Here is a 24,768-nt window from a genome sequence, read left to right as displayed (position 1 = left end):
GCTTCAAAGATCTGAACCAGAGGAACCAGTTTTGTGGCACAGTGGGTCAAGCTGCCTCCTGTGACACCAGCCTCCAAAATGGGTACCAGTTCAAGTCCTAGTTGTTCTGTTTCTTATCAAGATCTCTGCTAATGTGCCTGGGAAAACAGCAGACAATGACCCAAATACTTGGACCCCTACCACCCACATGGGAACCCAGAATGAGGTTCCAGGCTCCAGGCTTCCATCTAGCCCTGCCCTCACCAATGAGTCCATTTGGGGTGTTACCAAGTGGATGGAAACTCTCTCTCTCTCTCTTTCTCTCTGTCTCTCTGTAAATCTGCCTTAAAAGTAATTCAATCAATCTTTTTTAAAAATAAAGATTTCAATCAGGAACCCATCTCTACAATGCCAATGATGATGATGATGACAAATGTGTGTAGCTTTTTTTAAAGATTTATTTATTATTATTTGAAAGTCAGAGTTACACAGAGAGAGAAGGAGAGGCAGAGAAAGAGAGAGAGAGAGAGGTCTTCCATCCACTGGTTCACTCCCCAATTGGCCGCAACGGCCAGAACTGTGCCAATTCAAAGCCAGGAGCCAGGAGCCTCCTCCAGGTCTCCCACTCAGGTGCAGGGGCCCAAGGACTTGGGCCATCTTCCACTGATTTCCCAGGCCATAACAGAGAGCTGGATTGGAAGTAGAGCAGCCGGAACCCGAACCGGCACCCATATGGGATGCCGGCACTGCAGGTGGCAGCTTCACCTGCTACGCCACAGCATTGGCCCCAAATGTGTATAATTTTTACTGTGTTAGATACCACAGTTTTTATATCTGTATATTGACCCTTTTCATCCATGAAAAAGTTCTTCCCAGGTGCACCATCAGGGAGCTGAAACAGAAATAGAGCAGCTGGGAGTCAAACCAGTACTCACTTGGGATGCCATTGTTGCAGGCAGTAACCAGAAGAACATATTTATTTCCTAATTAAATGTATATGCCACACTCACATTTTCACTTTTAATAAGTTCTATTTGTAAATCCATTTATATAGAACACATCATTTCCACGGCACATGGGCAATTTGCTTCTACTTTTCTACTTCACATTTTAGATGGCTCTGGAACATTGCTCTTTTCCCAAACATCCCATTAATGCATGATTTAGGAAGTAAACATGAGTTGAAAATAAAATCCTCTTGGATATTCTGCTGTTTTAAAATATAAAGGGTTCAGTAATCCTTTAAATCTGTAATCACTAAAAGAAAGCCATTGTCACTAAATCACAGCAGTTCTACAGAAACTGCGTAATGCAAAGTTCTCCAAAGAATAATTACCATTAAATGTGACTATGAAACAATAGTGGTACATTACAAGGCCACTTACACATGCATACTGTTTTATTTGACATTATTGAAGTCTTTATCCTCTTGGTTGGAAATGAGATTATAGTAAATCCAATCAGAGTCATAAAACTATTGGAGGTGAAAAGTTCTATACTTTCAATCAAATGTGAGCATGCAGTATTATGCATAAGCAAAGAGATATATTTGACCTAAAGCTGGCCTGATAGCCTAAAAATTAATTCATTTTAAAATATGATATATGCAGCACACATATGGCACAGCAATTAAGGCACCTCTTGGGACAGCCACACCCCAAAGCAGAGTGCCTGGATTGGAGTCCTGGCTCACTCCTAATTCCAGCTTCCTGCTGGCATGCACCCTGGGAGGCAGCAGGGAGTGACTCTGGCAGTTGACTTCCTTTCACTCCCTTGGAAGACAGATTGAGTTCCAAGCTCTTGGCTTCAGCTATTGCAGCCAATTGGGGACTGATCCCAGAAGATAAGAGATCTTTGTCTCCATCTCTCTTAATTTTAGATAAATAAATTTTTAAATAAAGTGAAATATGAGGTTTTTTTTTCTAGCCACAAAGTTATATATCTAGTATCTGATTAAAGAGAGCAGGGGTCAATTGTCTTGGGGCTAAGAATTATCAAAGAGCTGCAAAAAGACAAAAGAAATAAGAATGACATCATATATAACTTTGTGGCTAAAAAAACCTCATATTTCACTTTATTTAAAATAGTTAAGCCAGGAGTCCAAGTTCAATATAATGGGTCAAAGAAACCAAAAAGAGGTAGAATGGATAACAGTGATGATGGGAAGAGGAAGAGAGTGAGGTGGATGATGATGGTGGCAAACATTTCAAAGTACTTTTCTTCTCATACTTTACACCCCATTTTAACTATCACAGAGCAATTTTGCTAGGAATATATTGATGCTCATTTTATACAATACTGAAGATCTACAACTCTTGTTAATATGTTCTGTTCTTAAAATTAACAGTTTTAATTTAAATTCTAAGAAAATGTGCCTGTTTTCATTAATTTAATATTTTTCTTCATTAATAAGCTTTCTTATTCCAGTTTTCCTTTGTGAGACTACTTTTTAACCTTAACTCTATCTGTAGAGTCTTTGTGTTCAACTTTTGTATTTTAAAAATATTTAGAAGCCTCATTTTTTAAATTTCAGTAAGTAAGCTTTTCTGGATGAAATTATATTAAGAACTTTCCTTGCAAGATAATTTAGTCTTTATTGGATGATTTCTAGTGTATTATGTTGTATAACTATTAGTAGCACTAATTTTCCTGGAATTTCCCTCTGCTCTGAAAGCTGAGAAATTAGAATGAATAAAAGAAGATTAAAAATTCATTTAGAATCAGGAGCCAGAGGGAGAAGATTGTGGACTGAAACCAAGTAGTGTCAGAATTTTACCTCAGTCTTCCCATGAGCCAAGCACACAGAGGAGAGTGGGCCCCAAACACCAATTCCCATTCTCCAAGCCTGCAGTCTCCTGAGGGTTAATTTTTACTCCAGCTAAGAGAGCATTCATAAATTGTCAGGAGCTTGAATAGTCTCAGTACAAAAAGCCTTTGCGTGTAAACATCTCTGAAACAGGCAAATGATAGATAGCACCATGGGCATTTTGTATCTTCCTGGCTTGGGCCATTTGCTAGCTTATACATTTTTAGACGGGAGCTATAATGCTATTGAATTGATGACAGCAACAGACAAGAATTTAGAGACAGGAAGATTCCTTCAGAGAGTCATTCCCCAAACAAACTGATAGCACTTAAGAGTTTAAGTGACACCTCTTCTCTAAAATCCCTACAACAAACACCTGAAAAAGCCGTGGGATCTCGTGGCATCAGGTGTGAACTGAAGCACAATTCACCCCTTGAATTATACCATATCATCCGATAAGCCTCTATGTTAACAAATCATGTGCACTAGGACTCCTCTTCTCTTCTTCTGGAAAATGATTAGGCAAAAATCTTTTATCTTCTTTCCATTTCCTTTGATCAGAAGACAATTAGCTACCCAAAGGAATTCCATATTTGTTATTCAGCACTAAAAGTAGCTTTATTTTTATTTAACTAAAATATAATTGTTTTAACAGTAACATTGGCATGTAAATTTAATTGAGCTGCTGATAAAATATGTTCTATTAGTGGAAAAAGTATAAAATTAAGAGTGTTCTTGTATGCTCTTAATAAGACCAAAGTATTCTCCTTATGTTGCTACATTGAATTTTTAATGCATTTATAAATTTATTAATATAAGCAGAACAGATAGAATGTATTCCATAGATACAATTCCAAGAATATAATGATACTCTCCTCCCTCCTCTTTCCTTTCTTTTTTTTTTTTTTTTTTTTTGCTTTTAATTTTTTGAGATAACACACTTCCAACTTACTTTATAACCACAGGCTTCAGCTCCTCAAAATAAAAGAGTTCTACAAGTAAAAAGCAGGAAGACCAATGTGCTACACTAACTGTTGAAGAATGAAAAAAGAATGTGTGCCATGTTGAAAAGTGTTCACATCCAACAGCCAGGTGGCCTGAGTTCAAATTTTAGGTCTGTCTTCTTTAAGATGCTAGAGGGTTTACACAGGAGGCTCTTGCTCTCTAAGTAAGTTATCTCATTTTTAACATTAGCAGAAAGAAGTAGGTGAGTTTTAGGCCTTTCAGTCCTATGTAGCATGTACAAAAATAACATATTCCTAAATATCCGTTGCTTAAGTGCTCAACTGAATTGATAGATAACTTTCAGCTAAACTTCTGGCCAGATGGGAGCTTTATGCAAAATGATTCAGTCTTTCATTATTCAAAAGATTCACAGGATTTTTGGTAGCTCTTCCAAACTATTCTCCCCACACACATTTTAAAGAGTTAGGTCTACACTAGTAAGAAATGTATAGATTTATTCTTCTTAAGATTTAAAAAGTAAATGAGAGGGGCATTACAAAATTAACTCTAATTTTGCCAACACTAACAAAATCAAATCACATAAGATATTCTGTGGTCCAGAAAACCACACCAGGCTCTCCCCACGCTGATACTGGATCCCAGCTGGTTGGAATGGTTCCTTTGCTACCAGTTATATATTATTTTTGTTTTTCAAACTATGATTAGGGGATTGAGCATACAATTTATTTTTGGGTTTTGGTGTTTTGTGTTGGATTTTTTTTCCATATGTATCCTGGTATTTGAAGAACATTAGACTCAAACTCCTGGGCCCCACCAGCATAACAGTGTCAGTTACTGGCACTCTTTCAAGATAGATGGCCTCCCAAACATTAGTCAGTAGTTTTGGAAACATGTGTCCCTAACCAAAGAAGGCTAAGGTTAAATAGTGTGAATGAACAAGAGCAATAACCATCAAAAGATGAATGACTCCAGGCATCCCTCTTCCTAAAAGACAATCAGCATATGAAACATGGTAAGACATGATAATATGCTATTTATTACTGCACTATACAACACAGTACCTGTCAGCCAGGTGGTCGCTTGAATTTACGTCCAAATTGACATTCAATTCAATTCAATTTTAGATTGAATTAAGTATTCAGTGTGTGAATTGCAATAACCACATTTTATATGGTAGTGGAGGCTGGTACAGTGGTGTAGCATGTAATGCCGTCAACTGTAATGCTGGAATCCCATATGGGTGCCAGTTAAGTCCCAGCTCTCTGCTGTGGCCTGGGAAAGCCGTAGAAGATGACCCAAGTCCTTGGGCCCCTGCACCCACGTGGGAGACCTGGAGGAAGCTCCTGGGTCCTGGCTTTGGATCGGTGCTGCTCTGGCCATTGCAGCCATCTGGGGAGTGAACCAGTGGAAAGAAGACCTCTCTCTCTCTCTGCCTCTGCCTCTCTGTAAATCTACCTTTCAAATAAATAAGTACATCCTTTATATATATATATATATATATATATATATATATATATATATAAAGGTCAGTAGTCACATGTGGCAACTGGCTGCTGCACTGGCCAGTACAGTTGTAAAAGGTGTAAAACATTTATATCACCACGAAATGCTCCACTGGGCCAGAGTTGGACTGTTAGAATGCCCGGGAAGGAATAGGCACTAATGAAATCTGAGGAAAAGAATGATAATTAGACGGACAAAGACATTTTGAATAGCAAAGATGGAACTGGGAAAAGCTTATTTTCAAGGGGATGAAATGCATTTTTCTCCCTTTTGCATATTAAATGCTTTGCCTCAATCTTCAACTTTTTGTATATATTAATATATTTACTATGCCAGAAAGATCATTCAGCTGCTCAATTGATATTATTGAAGTGTTTTCTAACAATAACTGTAGGATATGGATTGGGTCATATTTTTCCTAATTATTAATATTCCCTTAGGTTTATAAAAATTCAATTATATGGAACTTTTAAAAAAATTTGTTTGGGAGACAGAGAGACAAAAACAGAGAGGTCTCATCCACTGTCTCACTCTTCAAATGCCTTCAGCAGTTTCACTTGGGGCTGGAGCCAAAGCCAGAAGCCTGCAGATGAATCCAGGTCTCTAATCACTTGAGATTTCACTGCTGCCTTTCAGGATTTTCACTAGCAAGAGCTGGAGTAAGGAGCAGAGCTTGGAAAGAAACCCAGCACTAGGATGTGAAAGGTAGGCATCTTAATCCAACATGCAACGATTTGAGCATACAAAACTTCACATACTCATTTCAACTCACAAAATTCTGAGAACCAAGATTCTTGTCCCTGCTTTATACATAGGAAAATATGTTAATGACATTCAGATGACTTGTTAAGTTTACAGTAATATTCAAATTTAGAGGGCTTATATGGCCATTTACCCTAGTGCAGTTAATAACAACATGTCCAGTGCTTAAGGCCTATTCTTCTAACTCACTGTACAGGACTCTCGACACTAAACCACATCTAGAGAGCCCTACAGCTTCAGCAGACTCAATTTTGACATTTGGCATAAGATCCTTTGTACTATATATGGAGCTGAATCTGTTGAGCCATGTGGAAGTGTTTTGGAAATAATAAAAAAATTATTTCTGACATTTTGTTTTTTATAAGGTATTTTCATACTATATATGCATGTATGTATGTGTGTATGTATGTATATTATATATTTGTTTGGATTTTTGCAAGTTCACTCCTATGAGAGAATCAAAGCAGCATTGTATTCTTTAGTATATCCTTTGAAGAACAACTGCTTGGGTTCCAATTACAAGCTATGAAATTTTGAGAAAGTTATTTCAACTGCCTTACCCTCCATTTGCTCATTTGGAAAACAATATTCTTTACTGTAGATTTAAATTAAGTAACATAAGTTAAGCATTTAAGGATAGTACTTCACACATGGTAAATACTCAAAGTGTCAGTTGTTTATGTTGTTGCTGCTATTATGGTTATACTAATGTTGATGAGAATGATAATCATTCAAAATTACTTGCTGTGATAGTTTCAAAACATGCCCCAAATAAGCAAAAAACCTCCCAGTATCCTATATCTGGGTAATCTGCTTCCATATTGGATATGTGCTAACTGTGACTGGTTTCGTGGTGCAGTGGGTTAAAGCCCTAGCCTGAAGCGCTGGCATCCTATATGGGCGCCGGTTCTAGTCCCGGCTGCTCCTCTTCTGGCCCGGCTCTCTGCTATGGTCTGGGTAAGCAGTAGAAGATGGCCCAAGTCCTTGGGCCCCTGCACCCACATGGGAGACCCAGAAGAAGCTCCTGGCTCTTGGCTTCAGATCAGCACAGCACCGGCCATTGTGGCCATCTGGGGAGTGAACCAATGGATAGAAGACCTCTCTCTCTGTCTCTACCTCTCTCTGTAATTCTGTCTTTCAAATAAATAAAAAATAAATTTAAAAAATTAGAATGTAATGACATTATTCCAGTTTGAGATCTAGACACTTAAAAAAAAGGTCTGGCAGTTTTATCTCCTGTGCTTTTGGGAGCCTGTCAGCCATCGTAAGGGAAGTTAGGTCTGACGGAGAGAAATCAAGTAGAATGCTCATCTGGAAAAAGCACAAAGAGACAGTGAAGCCTAGGAGACTAAATAAAGAGGCATAGCAATCCTGTCATCCTTGTCTGGCCCAACCTTTTGGCAATCCCTGCGAAGGCACTGGAAGTCATTTTGCATGTTCTAGTCTTCACCACTGCCTGACCACAGCCCATAAATGATAGCAAGTGAAACCAGCAAAAGAACCATCCACCTGAGCCCCAGTTAAAAATTGACAGAGGGGCCAGTGGCTCACTTGGTTACTCCTGCACCTACGGAGGATTAAGTACATGCAGATTTAGTACATGTAGGATTTAGTACATGTGGCGCCGGCATCCCATATGGGTTCTAGTCCCGGTTGCTCCTCTTCCAGTCCAGCTCTCTGTTGTGGCCCGGGAGGGCAGTGGAGGATGGCCCAAGTGCTTGGGACCTGCACCCGCATGGGAGACCAGGAGGAAGCACCTGGCTCCTGACTTTGGATTGGTACAGTGCTGGCCATAGAGGCCATTTGGGGAGTGAACCAGTGGAAGGAAGACCTTTCTCTGTCTCTCTCTCTCTCTCTCTCTCTCTCTCACTGTCTATAACTCTATCTGTCAAATTAAAAAAAAATCAACAAAAATATGACAAATATTTAAATGTTGCTATTTTAATTCAGTTTCTGGTAGTGGTAATTCCTAATTCAATAATAGATAACAAGAACACCACTATTAGCTGCAAAACTACATATTAATCTCCAAAGTCTTGTAACCAAGGAAACAATTTAAGACTCTCCATTGCCTTTCACTGTTGATCAGTTTTTTATTTACTTTATAATGTATCTGCCTCACCCATAATTTTGCTTAGCATAGATTCTTTATTATGTTTAAACAAATATACTTGACCTACCCTTCATATAATCTTTCTTCCATTTTTTATATCTCTTATTCATAGCATTTTCACTACTGGTAATAGTTTTTCCTTTTATAGAGACCAATCTGTTTTTATTTTCTTCTTCTAGGAAGTATTCCTTAACTTTACTTCTGTTCTTGGCTCACAGAGACACATTTTGTACCATCCAAATGCACTGAATACACGTGTTTTATTTATGATGGAGTCTTTATTGTGCCTCAATTGAATTTCCACTTTGAAGAGCAGGAATGTATTTGTTTCCTGTTCCCATCTAGGATTTAGTACATGTAATGCTCCATCCATAGACTGCCTGCCAGGGACAGATTCATATTACTATCCTCTAAAAAGATCTGACTAAAATATCAATTTCAGTTCAGTGATCTAAAACAAAAATAGTGATTTTTAAGGACACTGAACTCTAGAATATAATTTCCTTATGACATAATTTAACCTGTAGTCAGTCAACATGGAGAGCCAAAATATAGTCAAAAATGTGATGAGAAGACAATGTTACTCAAATGATTTGAGTACTTAATGACATCTATCAGAGAGGGTCTCATGAACCCATGTGCACATAAGGTTATACCCACTATGAAGCCCAGGAAGTCCTTAGGCCAGGTATACTCTTTCCTAGACTGTGTCGAGTTAAATATGCTAAATATTCCTCAAATAAATTTTAAATCATTTGCAAGTGTTTACTAAACATCTACCATGTGCCAGGCATTGGGGATAAAGCCCTCACCTAAAGGAGATGAAAATCCTCACCCTAGAGAGAGTCACATTCTGTGAAAAGCTTATGGCTTGCTAATAAAAATAAGTTCTAGAAAGAAAAGCCATAGTATTACATATACAAATATATTGCTTTTCTATATAATATTAGAAAATACATATCTGGCCATGAATTTTGAAGATGCAATACCATCAAAAATAAGTAAATACCTCACTGAGGCTGAGATTGAGGACTGCATGATGCTAGTTGTGCATAATGTTAAACCATACTTCCTACGTCTTGAATTGTAAATCATTTAAGTCTTTGTGTTAGCAAAGAATAATCCCTTTTAAAAAATTAGTTAGAACTTTAAGCAAATCCAAAGCAAATATGTAAAGCAGTCTGTTATCTGATCTATATCTTAAGCTAATGTGCATTTCTTTAAAATATGTCAAAATATCTAGAAAGTGAAAGAATTTTCATGAGTACAATCTAATGTTATCATTTCTGTGTCAGTATGAGCTTCATCAAGGCCTAATACAAAATAAATGTTCCTTCATTTTATTCCCATAAGGTGCCCAAGGTTCACTTATATTAGAAGATTAATATAGATTGTATATAACATGTGTGTATATTTAACTAGGCTTGGCAGAAGTTTCCCTCCCACCCTCTGCTCTCTAGAAGTACAAGTTTTAGCTTTCAGTAATACAGTTGGCATGACCTAAAAATTTCTATAAACACATTTTTCCCTTCTTATCTAGGGCTCCCTTCCATTCATTGGGATCAATGTTTAGATTATTTCCAGAGAGGGGACAGCACCTTGTCAAGGCCTGTAAAATGTCAGGGGTCATCTGAACGTGAATCCACCATTGGAGCCTGGGAAGAATGCATTTACTCTTAACAGCCTGCAGTGTTAGCGTGTGAAAAATTAGGATGTCAGAAGATAGCCATTTAAGGAGGGTGAGTGTAAAGTGACTCCACCATTAGGCCTATTGGAGTGAAATGACCATCATGTCAAGGAAACACTGGAGCATTAATGGAAAAGGAAATGAAGCAAACAGAAAAAATAGTAAATGCATGACCCAAAATAGCATTGACGGTAATAATAAAAATTGTGCTTACAGAACCCAAAAGATTTACGAATTGCAATTACTGCACGATTCCTACAAAGATTTCTCACTGTACTACATTATTTTCCTTTATTAGTACCTCTAGAATATAAGTAAATGAGTACTGGCAGGTTCTTATTAACATCTAGCATTTCTTACCTTTTAAAAGTACAAACTAGATGTTGTTTTCCTTTTTGAGTTAATTAGACTCTACTTCCAATGCAGACCTATCATATAGATGCGTGTCTTCATTGATGATTTATACAAGTCTCATGAAACTATCAGAGCACACAAGATCAGATTCACTATGTCATCAAAGAGATGATTTTGCATGACTCAGAAGTATAGCAGAAAGATACTAAAGTCAAACATTTATTAGCTATTTCTCACTGAACAGATATTTTACTTCTTTAAAAAGCATAATAATTCCCTTCAAACAGTTGTCATCAGATAGACTGAGTTTGAAATGTCTCTAACACTGACAAATCCTTAAAGCTAGTTTTGTATTTACTGTAACAAGGTATGCAAGAATGTATGAGAGAATGAAACTGAAGAAATTCCTAAGTATCTCAAATATTGATTAAGGTTAATCATCACCATCATTAAATTCAAACATGCTTCCTCATATGACTTGAGGCATCCCTACTCCCATACCACATCTTTTCCATTGAGTACTAAATACCAGTTTGACTTAGTAGCTCAAAATTAAAAATAGAAACACCCCCATGATGTAATACAGGACTACTTTAAAAGCTGGGGCAGGGGGCTATGCCAGCACCCTGTGTGTGCACTGGTTCAAATCCTAGCTATTCTATTTCCAGTCCCTGCTAATGGCTTCTGGGACAGCAGCATAAGATAGCCAAAGTACTTGGGCCCCTTCCACCTCTCTGGGAGACCCAGATGATGCTCCTGCTCCTGCTCCGTCTGACTCTTTCGTGGCCATTGCAGCCACTTGGGAGTGAAACAGAAGATGGAAGACTCTCTCTCTCTCTCTCTAACATTACCTTTCAAATAAGTAAATAATCCTTTTCAAAAAAGAGTTTGTGGGGGCCGGTGCTATGGTACAGCGGGTTAAAACCCTGGCCTGAAGTGCTGGCATCCCATATGGGCGCCAATTCTAGTCCAAGCTGCCCCACTTATGATGGCCCAAGTCCTTGGGCCCCTGCACCCGTGTGGGAGACCTGGAAGAATCTCCTGGCTCCTGGCTTCGGGTCGGCACAGCTCTGGCCGTTGAGGCCATCTGGGGAGTGAACCAATGGATGGAAGACCTCTCTCTCTGTCTCTACCTCTCTCTGTAACTCTGTCTATCAAATAAATAAAATAAACCTTTAAAAAAAAAGAGTTTGTGGAGTCAGGCATTTGGCTGATGCCATGTGGAATGCCCACATCCCATATATGAGTGCCTTAGTTTGAGTCCTGTTTCCATTCCTGGTTCCGCCTTCCTGAAGCAGGTGATAGCTTCAGTAGTCGGTCCCTGCACACACATGGGCTACCTGGATTGAGTTACTGGCTCCTGGCTTCAATGTGTCTCAGCCATGTCTCTTGTAAGTATCTGAGGGGGCCAGGGCTGTGGTGTAGTGGCAAAACCACCACCTATAGTGCTGGCATCCCATATGAGTGCCAGTTCGAGACCCAGCTGCTCCACTTCCTATCCTGCTCTCTGCTATGGTCTGGGAAAGCAGTGGAAGTTGGCCCAAGTCCTTGGGCCCCTGTATCCATGTGGGAGACCCGGAAGAAGCTCCTGGCTCCTGGCTTTGAATCAGCTTAGCTGTGACCATTGTGTCCATTTGGGGAGTAAATCAGCAGATGGAAGACCTTTCTATCTCTCCCTCTCACTGTCTGTAATTCTCTCTCTCAAATAAATAAATAAAATATTTTAAAAAAAGAACAGATTTTAAACCTGACGCAAAATAGACTTGCAGGGCAAGCTCTTGATGTCTCACATGAACCCATTCTTTGGACAGAGAATAGAGCAAGTGTCTGTACCTAGATCACAGCAGCATTGTTTGACATTCATGATGTGTGGAAGCTCTTGGCCATCATGTCTGTGCAGCCCAAACATTGTTGACAAAAGAGCTTGGGAACACAAGGAAACTCTGGAAGAGTCTCATATCCCTTCCTGTTTGATTGGAGAGCACTTCTTTGCAAAATCGTGAATATAGTTTGGATGGTGTTCAAAGTACAGAAAGCAGAATGAATTTTATGTTCCTTTTCTTTTCTAATATCTTTCTCATATATCATCTAAATCCCAACTGTTCCAGGCCTTTGTTCATCACTTCAGTGCAAAGAGGACAACTCAAAAGTGGGAGAATTATTCTAAGAAAGCTTGACCCAGGCAAGGCCTAGTAAAAGGATTAGCACCGACTTCTTGGCCACTGTGCTTTTATTTATGCATGGTTCTTAAGAGCGCACTGCTGATTCCCATTTAACTTGCTATTCTCTAATCCTATTATTTTATCACTACTCTTGCCTCACTCTGAAATGTCCAATCCTGTGTCCTTAGGATAGTTTTCCCCTCACAGGTAAATTGTTCTTTATTGATGCTTTCAGACATTACCCAACTTGTCAAAGCCATTTTAAAACCAGTGCTCTTCTCCAGAATTTTACTTTTGTGTGCAAATTCCCCACAAAGAGCTATATAACTGGCATTTGAAGTTATCATGAACATATACTTGTCCTGAATATTGTTATAAAATGGCCATGGTGTTGTATGGATTACATACCTATGCATACATATGCATAATAAAGATACCTAATGCATTCCCCCTATTCAAAGTGATCCAAAAGGCCTGGGCAAGCTGGATTTCCAGAAAGGAAACCAGAAATGCAAAGCAGGGTTTGACATTCAGAAGGTCAACGTGATAAAAGAACTGCTTTGAAGGAGGATCGGGTTGTTGTAGAAAATAGAGGGGAAGTCCAAGGGAAAGAATGTTAGCAAAGGCATAAAGAATTTCTAGAACCCTCTTATAATGAGAGGACCAGAGTACCTGAAACCAGGACTTCGCTGAGAGACACAGAAAGAGAACCCAGAGTCTTGCACCAAACCAAGCAGAGCATTTCATCATTGATCAGGCTGTCAAAAATATTCAACAATATAGTCTGGCATGACGTGTTAAAGCACATCTGATTAGCCGGGTCCAAATCCACATTGTTCTTTCAACTAGCTTTGAGTTCTTGGGAAAGTTACTTGCATTTCTTTCCGTGGATGTAAAGTGGGGACCCCAAAAGTACCCACTCACAGGCCACTTGTGAGTACAAAATACGATGCATGTAAGCTGATTACTGACATTGGCCTGGACCAGACACTGTTGTGGCACTAAAGACACATGAGCGAAGTGCATTCCATTGCTATCAGCAGCCCTGTTGGTTAAGGAATTTTAGATTTATTGGACTGAGTGAAAGGCAGCCCCTTTTTGTTTGTTTTAAACAGGGAAGTGTTGTGATGAAAATTGACGTGGAGGTAAATAATATACTAATCATGTAGTGAAAGATGGACAGGGTAGCAACAGCTGAAGGCAATATCAACTAGGAGCTTTATAGTCCAGATATTGGAATGACCTTATAGTTAACAATTATAAAAGATCCTGACTGTGAGTTAGAACATACACCCTTCATTTGCATATTTAGCCTAAAGATCTGAAATGGTCAAATGGATAGAAACATCAGAGTTGAAAGGCACATATTCCTTCTGAAGCATTCATTTTTTTAAGATTTGAGCAATATTATAAATGTACACTGCAGAAAAGAGCAACAAGTCATTGATTCATGCCTTAATTTTCCTGAATTGTGTTGGTTGAGTATAACTGAGCAGTAAGCTACTTCTATCAAGACCAAATAAAACCCAGGCAACTCAAAATAATCTGTTTAAAACATTAATGAACAAACAAGAATAAGTTAATTAAATGAACAATGATCTGAAGCTCAGAAGATCTGGTATGAGTCCTTCTGCTGCTTCACCATCTAAGAAAAATAAAGAACCAAGCAAATATAAAAAAAAAAAAAAATGGAAGTCCCTCTGCTAGGTCTCAGTTTCCTCAACAGGAAGATTGGGAACCGTAGATTCTCAAAATTCCTCCCAGCTCCCAGTTCCAGAAATACATGACATAACTGAAAGGGTTGCTCGTCCCAAACAACTCAGCCTTGTAGAGAGCATTGCTTTGCTGCCTTGAAGATTGGCACTGTGTTCAGCCCTTCTTGTAGGGTATGACTGCACTTAACACAAAAGGCATGTGTGTAACACATTCTTCCAGTGCTAAAACCCAGCAGAGCTACAGCCTGCTGCTCAGTTTTTAGAAATATTGAAAGTCAATTCTAGTCAGCCTGTTATGTTTGAATTGATCATAGTGAGGTTATTTATAGCCAGTAAATGTATAAATGCTGCAAATTATGTTTTTGTTCATTTGAGAACCAGTTGTTAAACAATTATCAGCTCACCAATGGGAAAAGTAAACCAACAACAAAAACCTTCTGTTTATTTTTATAGTTTTGAAGTATGATTGGCTCCATGCTAAAAAATGGTGGGAATCATTTCAAATAACAATTCAGAGCAAAATAAGTTCATTTAAAACTAAATGCAGTGAGATGTCACAAATAACCTAATTTCTACTCTTCCATTTCGTGTTTTCTCTATTGTTTCAAGATCATTTCGTCTTGATAAATGAAAGCTACCCAGAAGACATGGAATCCTGTGGCCTAGCTGGAAATCACAGTCAAGGTTGTATGAATAGAACGTCCTCAATGGGTTGTTGCAGGAAGCGGATTAACTTTGCCTTAAACATCATCAGGGATAAACAAGAGCACTCACCCTAGAAGTGCTGCCAGTGGCTTAACATCAACCCACAGAAAGAGCTCAAGGCAAGCTTTACTCCCAATAAATATCCTGATATTGAATCTAAGGAACTCTAAATTTGGTTTGCAAGATTGCCAACACATGTTACAATGCTTCCTGGGGCCCAGCAATGCCACAGAATCATTCTAAAGAAAGCCAACAGTAGTGGGTGAGACAAGAACCTTCAATCTGGATTTAATTTCTCATAAATAAAATAAATGTGTCTTTTTAAAGCTTTCTGTGCGTATGTTGACAAAAGAGAAACCTTGCAAATGCACAAGGCAAGAAAACTGAAGTTCCAAGAGTCTTTGTTAGAGAAGAGTGAAACGTTGAAATCTAATTCATTACAAAAGCCTGACAGAACCTTCCAGAGGATGAGAGGTTGCATTGAAGCAGTCACCAAATACCAAAAAATTCCAGGAAGCTTTCATATCTGGATTCTTACACCCTTCTTGCTGCTTTTATCAAAATAGATTCTGTACAACAGTAAAGATAACAACCAAGGCAACTGGCATTATAATCAGTTGGCACACATCTGATGGTAGGCAGTATGAGCAACATTGTTTAGCCAGATAACAGTGTAATTACATAAAGAAAAAATTTAAAAGCATGATCACAAAAAGACCTAGAGTAGAAATCAGAGCAGGGACGGGCATTGCGGCGCAGTGGGTTAAGCCCCTGCTTTTGAGGCAGACAGAGTCCCAGCTGCTTCTCTTTTTACTCAGCTCCCTGTTAACACTCTGGGGAAAGCAGCAGATGATCCAAATTTCTGGTTCCTGGCTTCCACCTGGCCCAGCCCTGACCTTTGCAGCCTTTTGTGTGTGTGTGTGTGTGTTTCTCACTCTCTCCTCTGTCACTGGCTTTTAAATATCGAAGGAAGGAAAGGGGGCAGGTGCTGTGATATAGTGGGCTAAACCTCCACCTGTGGTGCTGAAATCCCATATGGGCACCAGTTTGAGTCTCAGCTGCTCCTCTTCCAATCCAGCTCTCTGATATGGCCTGGTGGAAGACAGCCCAGGTGCTTGGGCCCCTGCACCTGCCAGGAGACACGAAAGAGGCTCTTGGCCCCTGGCTTCAGATTGGCTCAGCTCCAGCCATTGTTGTCATCTCTACCTCTCAAATAAACAACTAAAATCTTAAAAAAAAAAAAAAAAAGTGGGGGGGAGGAAGGGAGGGAGGAGGGAAGGAGAAAGAGACAGAGAGAGGAAGAGGAGAGAGAGAAAGAAAGAAAAAGAATGAAAGAGAGGGGCCAGCGCTGTGGCACAGCGGGTAAACGCCCTGGTCTGAAGTGCCGGCATCCCATATGGATGCCGGTTCTAGCCTTGGCTGCTCCTCTTCTGATCCAGCTCTCTGCTTTGGCCTGGGAAAGCAATAGAAGATGGTCCAACTCCTTGGGCCCCTGCACCTGCATGGCAGACACGGAATAAGCTCCTGGCTCCTGGCTTCGGATTGGCGCAGCTCCAGCCGTTGTGGCCATTTGGAGAGTGAACCATTGGATGGAAGACTTCTCTCTCCCCGCCTCTCCTCTCTCTGTGTAACTCTGACTTTCAAATAAATAAATCAATCTTTAAAAAAAAAATGAAAGAGAAAATGCCCTAAAATGTCTGTCTCCCCAGGAATATAAACTATATGTTCTCCAGTTATGTTCAACATGTGACTTAAATGTCAAATCCATTTCTAAGAATGTGGTCCCATATTCTTTTCCCATATTCCTTTATAGGCTTATCAAACTAACAACTACTAGAGGTATTAACGATTCCAACATTTGAAAGTGTAGACCATTTGGAAATCACCAATATTTGATTAATAATCTTGTAAGCATTCTCAAAAAATGGAGAGAATAAAAACATGTTTCCCTAGTGGAAAAGAAAAAAAAGGAGTTAGCAGAATTTTTAGAAAATTGATGTCAATGTCAAATTCCTTAATCATAAATCTTTCTCTAATTATTTATGATCAATCCATAAAAATTACCTGAGATAAGTTGAAGAATAGGACAAAAGATAGTTTTAAAACTAAAGTATAAATTAAGCACCATTATTCTTCTGTTGATTTGGGTTTTATTAAGATGATTATTTTACAGTATCAAAATGATGCAATGATTAACCTCTAAAGGGAAAATGAGCAAAATATCTTTCAAGCTAATGTAAAAATGACCATAAAATATGAACTCTCCTGGGTGTCTCACGAGAAAGAATTATTGGTTGTGTGCAGTGATTTTCATTTCTGTTGAAGGGGTTGGATCTGACATTTGGGACCAAAGGGAAGAACCGTCTCTTAGTCTTTTAAATTTCCATGCAAATTCAGCAACTGGAAAAAAAAATCCCTGTAAACAATTTATACATAATTTATGTAAAAGATTCCTGCTGCTGCTACAAAACAGAACGTAACCACACCAAATGTATTAGAGGCATCACTCTGAACAGGCCTGACAGTTCTAGGAGCGGGAATCAGACATAATCTTATTATTTGGCTGTAGTTTGGACAGCTTCTAGGCACAACTTAAAAAACTGAATTTAAAAGATTGCTTTCTAAAATGGCATTTTCCCATTCAAGCTTCTGTTTCCAATTTGTATTCTCTCTCACACTCCATTCCTCTCCTTGCGCCCCTTGTCCACTCCTCCTCTTTGCTCATTCAGTCACCTCCTTTCCTCCTCTCCTGGCTTCTGGGCCAGCTATTTGTGAAGTGAGAACACACTTCTGTAGGATTTCCTTTTGTAAACTGAATGCAAGTTGTCTCAACATTACGCTAACGATGAGAGGTTGGTCTCAAGCATGGCTGTCTCATATATACAAAGTCACTGTTGTTGAGAGATGTGTTGAAGCGGGGCCAATTTTTTCTTAAATGAATTTACCAAAGGCCACTATCAAGGAGCTAGATCTTTGGAAACATTTATACAAAACATGGTGATAGTGGAAACCAGATGCTTTAGTTTCTATTACAACACTTCGGGGAGGTGGATCTTTTTTTTCCCTCTGGTATAAAGAGCAAGTTTCCACACTTTATCATAGACATGGTGCAGGAAACCATATCACAATGTGCCTCCAATAATCTGTGGCTGTTATTAATATCAATGGAGAAGAGCTATAAATTCCACCCTGACATGCCTTCAGTGGTGTGAACCCCCAAATCTACTCTAATCCCAAGATTAGATACTGAAGTGCTGCTTCAATTGTACAATATTATCACATCCTATCACTTGGCCCCATTTCAACCTGGAGCATTTATTGACAATACTATCCAAGCTGTTGCTAAGTTGTGAGCTCTCTACCTTATCTGTGGCTCCTTTTACAGCCTTGACTGGCAAGGGTCTCTCAGAGGAAGAGTCCACCATAGTAATATCCCCAGATGCTACCACCTTGGTTGGACCTCCTTTAATATGAAAGGTCATTAATCAATGCAAACATTTACTTACTCTCAGTTAATTTTAAAGTAGAAGAATCAGTCTCCTTTGTTTTTTTGTTTTGTTTTGTTTTGTTTTGTTTTAGGTAGTAGGGGGTGCTGCTAATTTGGAATTCCTCTCTGGATTTCTTTTGATCTCTTTAAAGTTATGTGATGATATGAGAAACTATTTTGTTGGTATTCCTGGCATTGTTTCCCCATAAAAGATTCTTTATGTGTATCTTCAGAACGAACAGTGAATTAAGCACTAAAGTTAAAAAGAAGCCAACACATTCACAATAGTAGATGTTGAAAGCAGGAGAAATATCTAGAGATATGTAATGAGAAAAACAAATCTTGTCAGCAGAAAACAGGACTGTTCAAGCTTTCTGGATCCTTGGAGTTATACAGAAGCCTGGTAAAAATTTGTCATTTTGTATATACATAAATTTGTAGGATAAATGGTTAAGATTATATGTACTTATAATTGACTATCTAAAATTAAATTTATATCTATAATTGTAAAAAACAATATCAATTTGTACTAAAAACAATACATTGAAGTTAAGTTTTTCAATTAATTATGCAGTTTGGGATTTGAATTATCATATTTTAAAAACCCAACTTTAAGGTGACTAAGCATTTAAACTGGGAAAACAGTCATCACAACACAAAGGAAAAATGGATTCTATTTTAATAAAATACAACCTGGAGATGAAAAGATATTATTTTCATTCGATTTGCATCTTGGTCAATTGTGCATGTTTAGAATTGCTCCCTGGATGTGCACCTTCTGTAAGAAAGCATTTGCTAGTTTTTATGAGGGACAGAGTTAAAGAGAAACCATGAATGCATGCAGAATCTAAAAGCTTCTGAATTGTATTAATTTAATCACTTAAATATAAATGAATGTGAAACTTTGGTACTCAGTTCTCTTTAAAATTTTTATTTACTAAAAATGTTTCATAGTTTATCGTGTACTAGCCTACCTCGTATTTACCTAAGTCTAAGTTGCGACCTTATTAAAGCCACATTAGTTTAAAAGTATGTTTTCCCAACAGATTGATAGAATTTAAAAGTTTGGAAAGAATCAATGTGAAAATAGGATCAAGGGCCAGAAGTTTGCCTTATATTCCAGTGTGGTCTCTAGTTTAATTGCGTGGGGTTTTTGTTGTTGATGTTGTTATTTACCTCAATGCAATCACCAAGCAGGTGACTGAGGGGGAATGTATACATGGTTCCAAACTAACTCAGCACAGGTTTCCCACACTCTCACTCTCCCAGGCTCCTTTACAACAATAACACAGAGAACAGAAGTAAACACACCAGGGCAGCTGCCACAGTCGTGTAATATGTTAGTAAAACATTAGTTCTTTGCCTCATTTTTACTGTGAAATATGGCTTTCAAAAATTTTTAAATTTTTTATTTATTCATGAGAAAGACTGAAACAGAGATACAGACAGAGACAGTTCTTATTCACACCCCTAAATGTCTGCAACAGCCAGAATGAGACCAGGCCACAGCTGGGAGTTTGACATCCAATGCAGGTCTTCCATGTGAGGGTCAGAAGCCCAATCACCTGAACCATCACCACTGTCTCCCAGGGTGCACATTAGAAAGATACTGGAGTCAGGATCTAGAATCAGGTATTAAACCCACACACAAAGTGGGATGTGGGCATATTAACCAGTGTCTTAACTTTCTAGGTTAAATTTCTGTCCCTCAAAATTTGGATTTCAATCCTAGATCAAATTCATGTTTAGTAGATGTGTGTTAATGTATTAACATGTCTAAAAAAAATTGAAGTAGTTGGAATTGTGTTGTAGGATAAAAGAAACAAGCAGAATCCAACTCATAACAATTTTCATCACATGATTAGCAGTGGAAATCAAGTTATTCATATGTTGTATCAAATATCAAATATAATATTAGTAGGTGTGGCCTGTGGGAATTGATGAAGTGGTGAAAACTCACCCTCTGGACAGGCATTTGATATAACTGTTAAGGTTGGGAAGCCTGCATCCCATACCAGAGTGCCAGATTTTGGGTCTGTTCTCAACTCCCTATGCCAGCTTCCTGCTAACATTTACCCTGGGAGTTAGCAGGTGATGGCTCAGGTAATTGAGTGCCTATCATCCAAAACCTGAATTCTCTCTTTCTCACTTTCTCTCTCTCATTCTCTCTCTCTCATTCTCTCTCTCTCTCTCTTTCTCTCTTTCTTTTTATCTTTGAAATAAATATGAAAATAACTAAAAACCAAAGACACTTGAGTGAGTGATTACCAAGTGAGGACACAGCAAGAACAAGTCTTCCTAAATGTGGAATCTGCTGGCACCTTTCTCTTGGCCTTTCCACTCTCCAGAATGTCAGCAACGCTTTTCTGTTATTTACAAATGACCCAATTTAGGGTATTTTGTTACACAGTCTGAAAGGACAAGACAAGTCCCACAGCATTTCTTGAAGTAGGTACATATCCCCAGATTCTTCATTTCCGTCAGGAGATCACTGCTGTTTACTCCACATTTTCCCTCCTGCAATCTTTTCCACTTCTCTTAAGTGTAAAGAAAAGAGAAGGTTGTTAAAAGATAAAAAACCTAGTCTTGAAGAAAGTTTGAATCAATGGCAATGAATTAAGTTAAGTAATATCTCATAGTTGAGATGATAAAATCCAAGAATAGGCCAGAACCAGGTACTTAATATTGAGAAGACTAACTGAAAACAGAAAATTTTTGAAGAATTAATAATGAATGACCAAAATACATGTGACTCACATGTTAACTGGTAGAGTTAAAAGACTTGAGCTGGCCAGCACTAGGGCTCACTTGGCTAATCCACCGCTTGTGGCCTGACACCCCAGGTTCTAGTCCTGGTTGGGGTGCCGGATTCTGTCCCAGTTGCTCCTCTTCCAGTCCAGCTCTCTGCTGTGGCTCGAGAAGGCAATGGAGGATGGCCCAAGTGCTTCGGATCAGCATAGCGTGCTAGCCGCAGTGCATGGGCCAGCCGTAGTGGCCATTTGGGGGGTGAACCAATGGAAAAGGAAGACCTTTATCTCTGTCTCTCTTTCTCTCACTAACTTGGTCTGTCCAAAAAAAAAAAAAAAAAAGACTTAAGCTGATGAATATAAATGCAGATGGGCAAGACCATGACCTTAATGAAATAGAAGATAGAAAAAGATGACTGAGATAGAAAACCAAATGAATGTCCAAAAAATTACCAGAAATAAAGAATAAAATGAAAACTGTGGTTAAAGATTACAGAGAAAATGCAGAGGTAGAATGATCAATCCTAGTTTACCCATTAAATGTCAAGGATAGAGAAAAAATTTCTTGGAGCTGGTAATGTGGCATACTGGGTGAAACCACTGCCTGCAATGCCAGCATCCCAAATGGTTCATGTCCTGGCCTCTCCACTTCCAATCCAGCTCATTATTAATGGCCTGGGAAAAGCAGAGAAAGATGGCCCAAGTGTTTGGGCCCCTGCAACCCATGTAGGAGACCTGCAGGAAGCTCATGGTTCCTGGCTTTTGCCTGGTCCAACTCAGGCTGTTGCAGCCATCTAGGTAGTAGAAGATCAATGTCTCTGTTGCCTTCTCTCTGTAACTCTGAATTTCAAATAAAATAAAATCAATCTTAAAAAAGGAAAAGAAAAAAGAAAGAATTAATTGAGGTCGGCATTGTGGCACACTGGTTATCCCTGCTTGTGACACTGGCATCACGTATCAGCCCCAGTTTGAGTCCAGGTTACTCCACTTCTGGTTCACCCCCCTACTAATGGGCGTGGGAAGCACTGGAAGAAGGCTCAAGTACTTGGACCCGCCTCACCCTCTTGGGAAACCCAGATGAAGTTCCAGGCTCCTGGTTTCTGCTTGGCGCTGCCCTGGCCATTGCCAGCATTTGGGAAGTATCCCACACGATGGACGTTCTCTCTCTCATCCTCTCTCTCTATAATGCCGCCATTCAAATAAATGGATAACTCAAAAAAAAAAAATTACTCAAACATACTGGTAGGAAAAGCAATTCACATATATGTAGGAAAATATCTGGTGGGGCTCAGATTTTCTCACAGAAATAGGTAGTACCAGAAAACAATTGCACAACATTAAAGAATATAATACCCATCCATGTTGGTATGCCAGCAAAGAAGTCACTTTTTTTTAAAGATTGATTTATTTATTTATTTGAAAATCAGTTACACAGAGAGAGGAGAGGCAGAGAGAGAGAGAGGTCTTCCATCCGCTGGTTCACTCCCCAATTGGCTGCAATGGCCAGAGCTGTGCCGATCTGAAGCCAGGAGCCAGGAGCTTTTTCCGGGTCTCCCACATGGGTGCAGGGGCCCAAGGGCTTGGGCCATCTTCCAATGCTGTCCCAGGCCATAGCAGAGAGCTGGATCAGAAGTGGAGCAGCCTGGACTAGAACCAGTGCCCATATGGGATGCCGGTGCTTCAGGCCAGGGCATTAACCTGCTGCGCCACAGCACCAGCCCTGAGAAGTCACACTTTTTAAAATGTGAAATAGACTCCAGAAATCTAGCAACCAGAAATGCTTGCTGGTAAAATTTTCAATTTCAGTAGTAAACTCAAACATTTAAGTGATAAAGCTCCAGAGTAATCCTTCCTGAATTTATCGACCAAAATGGAAATTTTTAAAACAAACGGTTAATTTTGATTCCTTGCCTTTCTAAAGGCTGCATTTAAATCTCTTTAGATTTCCTTATTATTTTTCCCATATTTGCTGTTAAACCTGTCCTCTAGCTGTACCTGGTTTCTGGCACTGAATTAATTACAATGAACAAACTGCAGTTCTCCCTGCTTTTCTTCTAGAGATTCTGCTTATTCTTCCTCTGCCTGGATGCTGATCACTGTTAAGTGCACTTCTGTTTACGCTGCCTTTTCTGCTGGAAAATTTACAACAAAATGTTAAGTGGCTGCACCTTGTGATTAGACAGAAAGCAGAGTTGAGTCATGTTCTTTGTGTTTGGCTCTCATATTACACAGAACGGATCCAGAAGGTCCTGTCTTTCCCTTGCCCCAGGACCACCTTATACAACCTTCTCTAGAGCTGCTGTACAGAGTCTACTCACCTTGAAGGCTGAGAATAAGTTCTTTAGTACTTGGAGGCTCAGCAAGTCACTATTAATGGGAAGTTTTGCTGCTTCTGCCCCCGTCAGCCAGTAGTTTGATGACTTGACTATCATTAGTTCTGTGCTAAAGCATCAAGAAGGAATCTCTCTTCTCCATGGGTCATAAAGCATCATTTCACAGTGTCTAGGCAATTATTGCTCTATTCCCTGCTCCTCTTTTATAGGCAATGGAATGCCACATGTCCTACTAGGCTTTACATAAGGGCAAGGACTGTCCTTCCACTCAGCATTCACTGATCTCATGGACCGTTCTCTGTCTAAAAGGATGAGCATTCTAGTTCTTTTTCAAACTTTCGTGTCATTTCAAGTCACCAAGATTTGGTGCAGCTTAGAGGTAAGTAAGGCCTTATGCATGTCTGCCTCTAGCAGATCCTGTCATAGCTTAACGTTCAGTCCTTATTCTTCAGCCCTAGCCCATATTCTACCTGACTCTGGATGGTGTAGTGATGAGCAGAAGGCAGGCACGTGTACTCAGCCAGCGGGGCAGTCATGAAAGTACACCACTCTGACGGACAGCTCCCATGGCTGGATCTAACTCCGGATCCAACACCATGCTCCTGTAGAGGCATGGTGTTGGATTTTTGTCCAATGACCTCTTCTCGGCCAGTGTCTGAGGACAGATGAGGTACTGATGTAGGCCTGCTCCTATGAAATTCAGGACTCAGAACGGGCATCTTTGGATCAAGGACTCAGTCTGATCCCTTCCTGACCAATCACCCATGCCTTCCTGCTTTCCCTTCACAAGTATCAGACAAGCACTCCCTTTTGGTCAGCCAGCAGAAAGCAGGATGGTGGAAGCCTTAATAATTGGTTACTTGTCTATGAAAATAATAACAAAGTTTATCCCCAAAGCCATTTTCAACTGAAAAAGAGTCCTAAAACTCTAAGATAGCACTCATGGCAAGGTTAATTTTTTTCCCTCTACCATTCCCTTCTGTAAGTTTGAATATTTTATGAGTGCTTATGCAAAAATGTATGAACTTTTGCCTGTGAAATGTGAAATAAGACTAGCTAGTATTTAATATTAATGAAATACAGTTTTTTGCATTTTATGCATATTAATTTCTTTAACCTTCATAAAAACTTTATGACATAGTAGAATTATTATCTTCATTTCTTGTATGAAGAAAATGAGGCACAAAAAGGCAACTTTTTTTTAGAAAGCTTTTATTTAATGAATACAAATTTCACTGGAGACCATACAGTCAGTAAACAGCAGAGCTGGGACTCACACCCAGGCACCGGGGCCCCTCATATGGTAAAGTTGGTTCTGATGACGTAGTATCTCTTCTTACACTTCGTGAATTGAAGCTGTTCCTACGTAAATATAAATAAGTCTAACTTACTTTTGGGTAAAGCCACCAACTGCAACGCTGGCATCCCATATGGGCACTGCTTCGATTC

This window comes from Oryctolagus cuniculus, chromosome 8, assembly GCF_051225735.1.
Source record: "Oryctolagus cuniculus isolate XC-2025 breed Fujian yellow rabbit chromosome 8, ASM5122573v1, whole genome shotgun sequence".
NCBI classification, from domain to species: Eukaryota; Metazoa; Chordata; class Mammalia; order Lagomorpha; family Leporidae; genus Oryctolagus; species Oryctolagus cuniculus.
Note: the sequence above shows the minus strand (reverse complement) of the source record.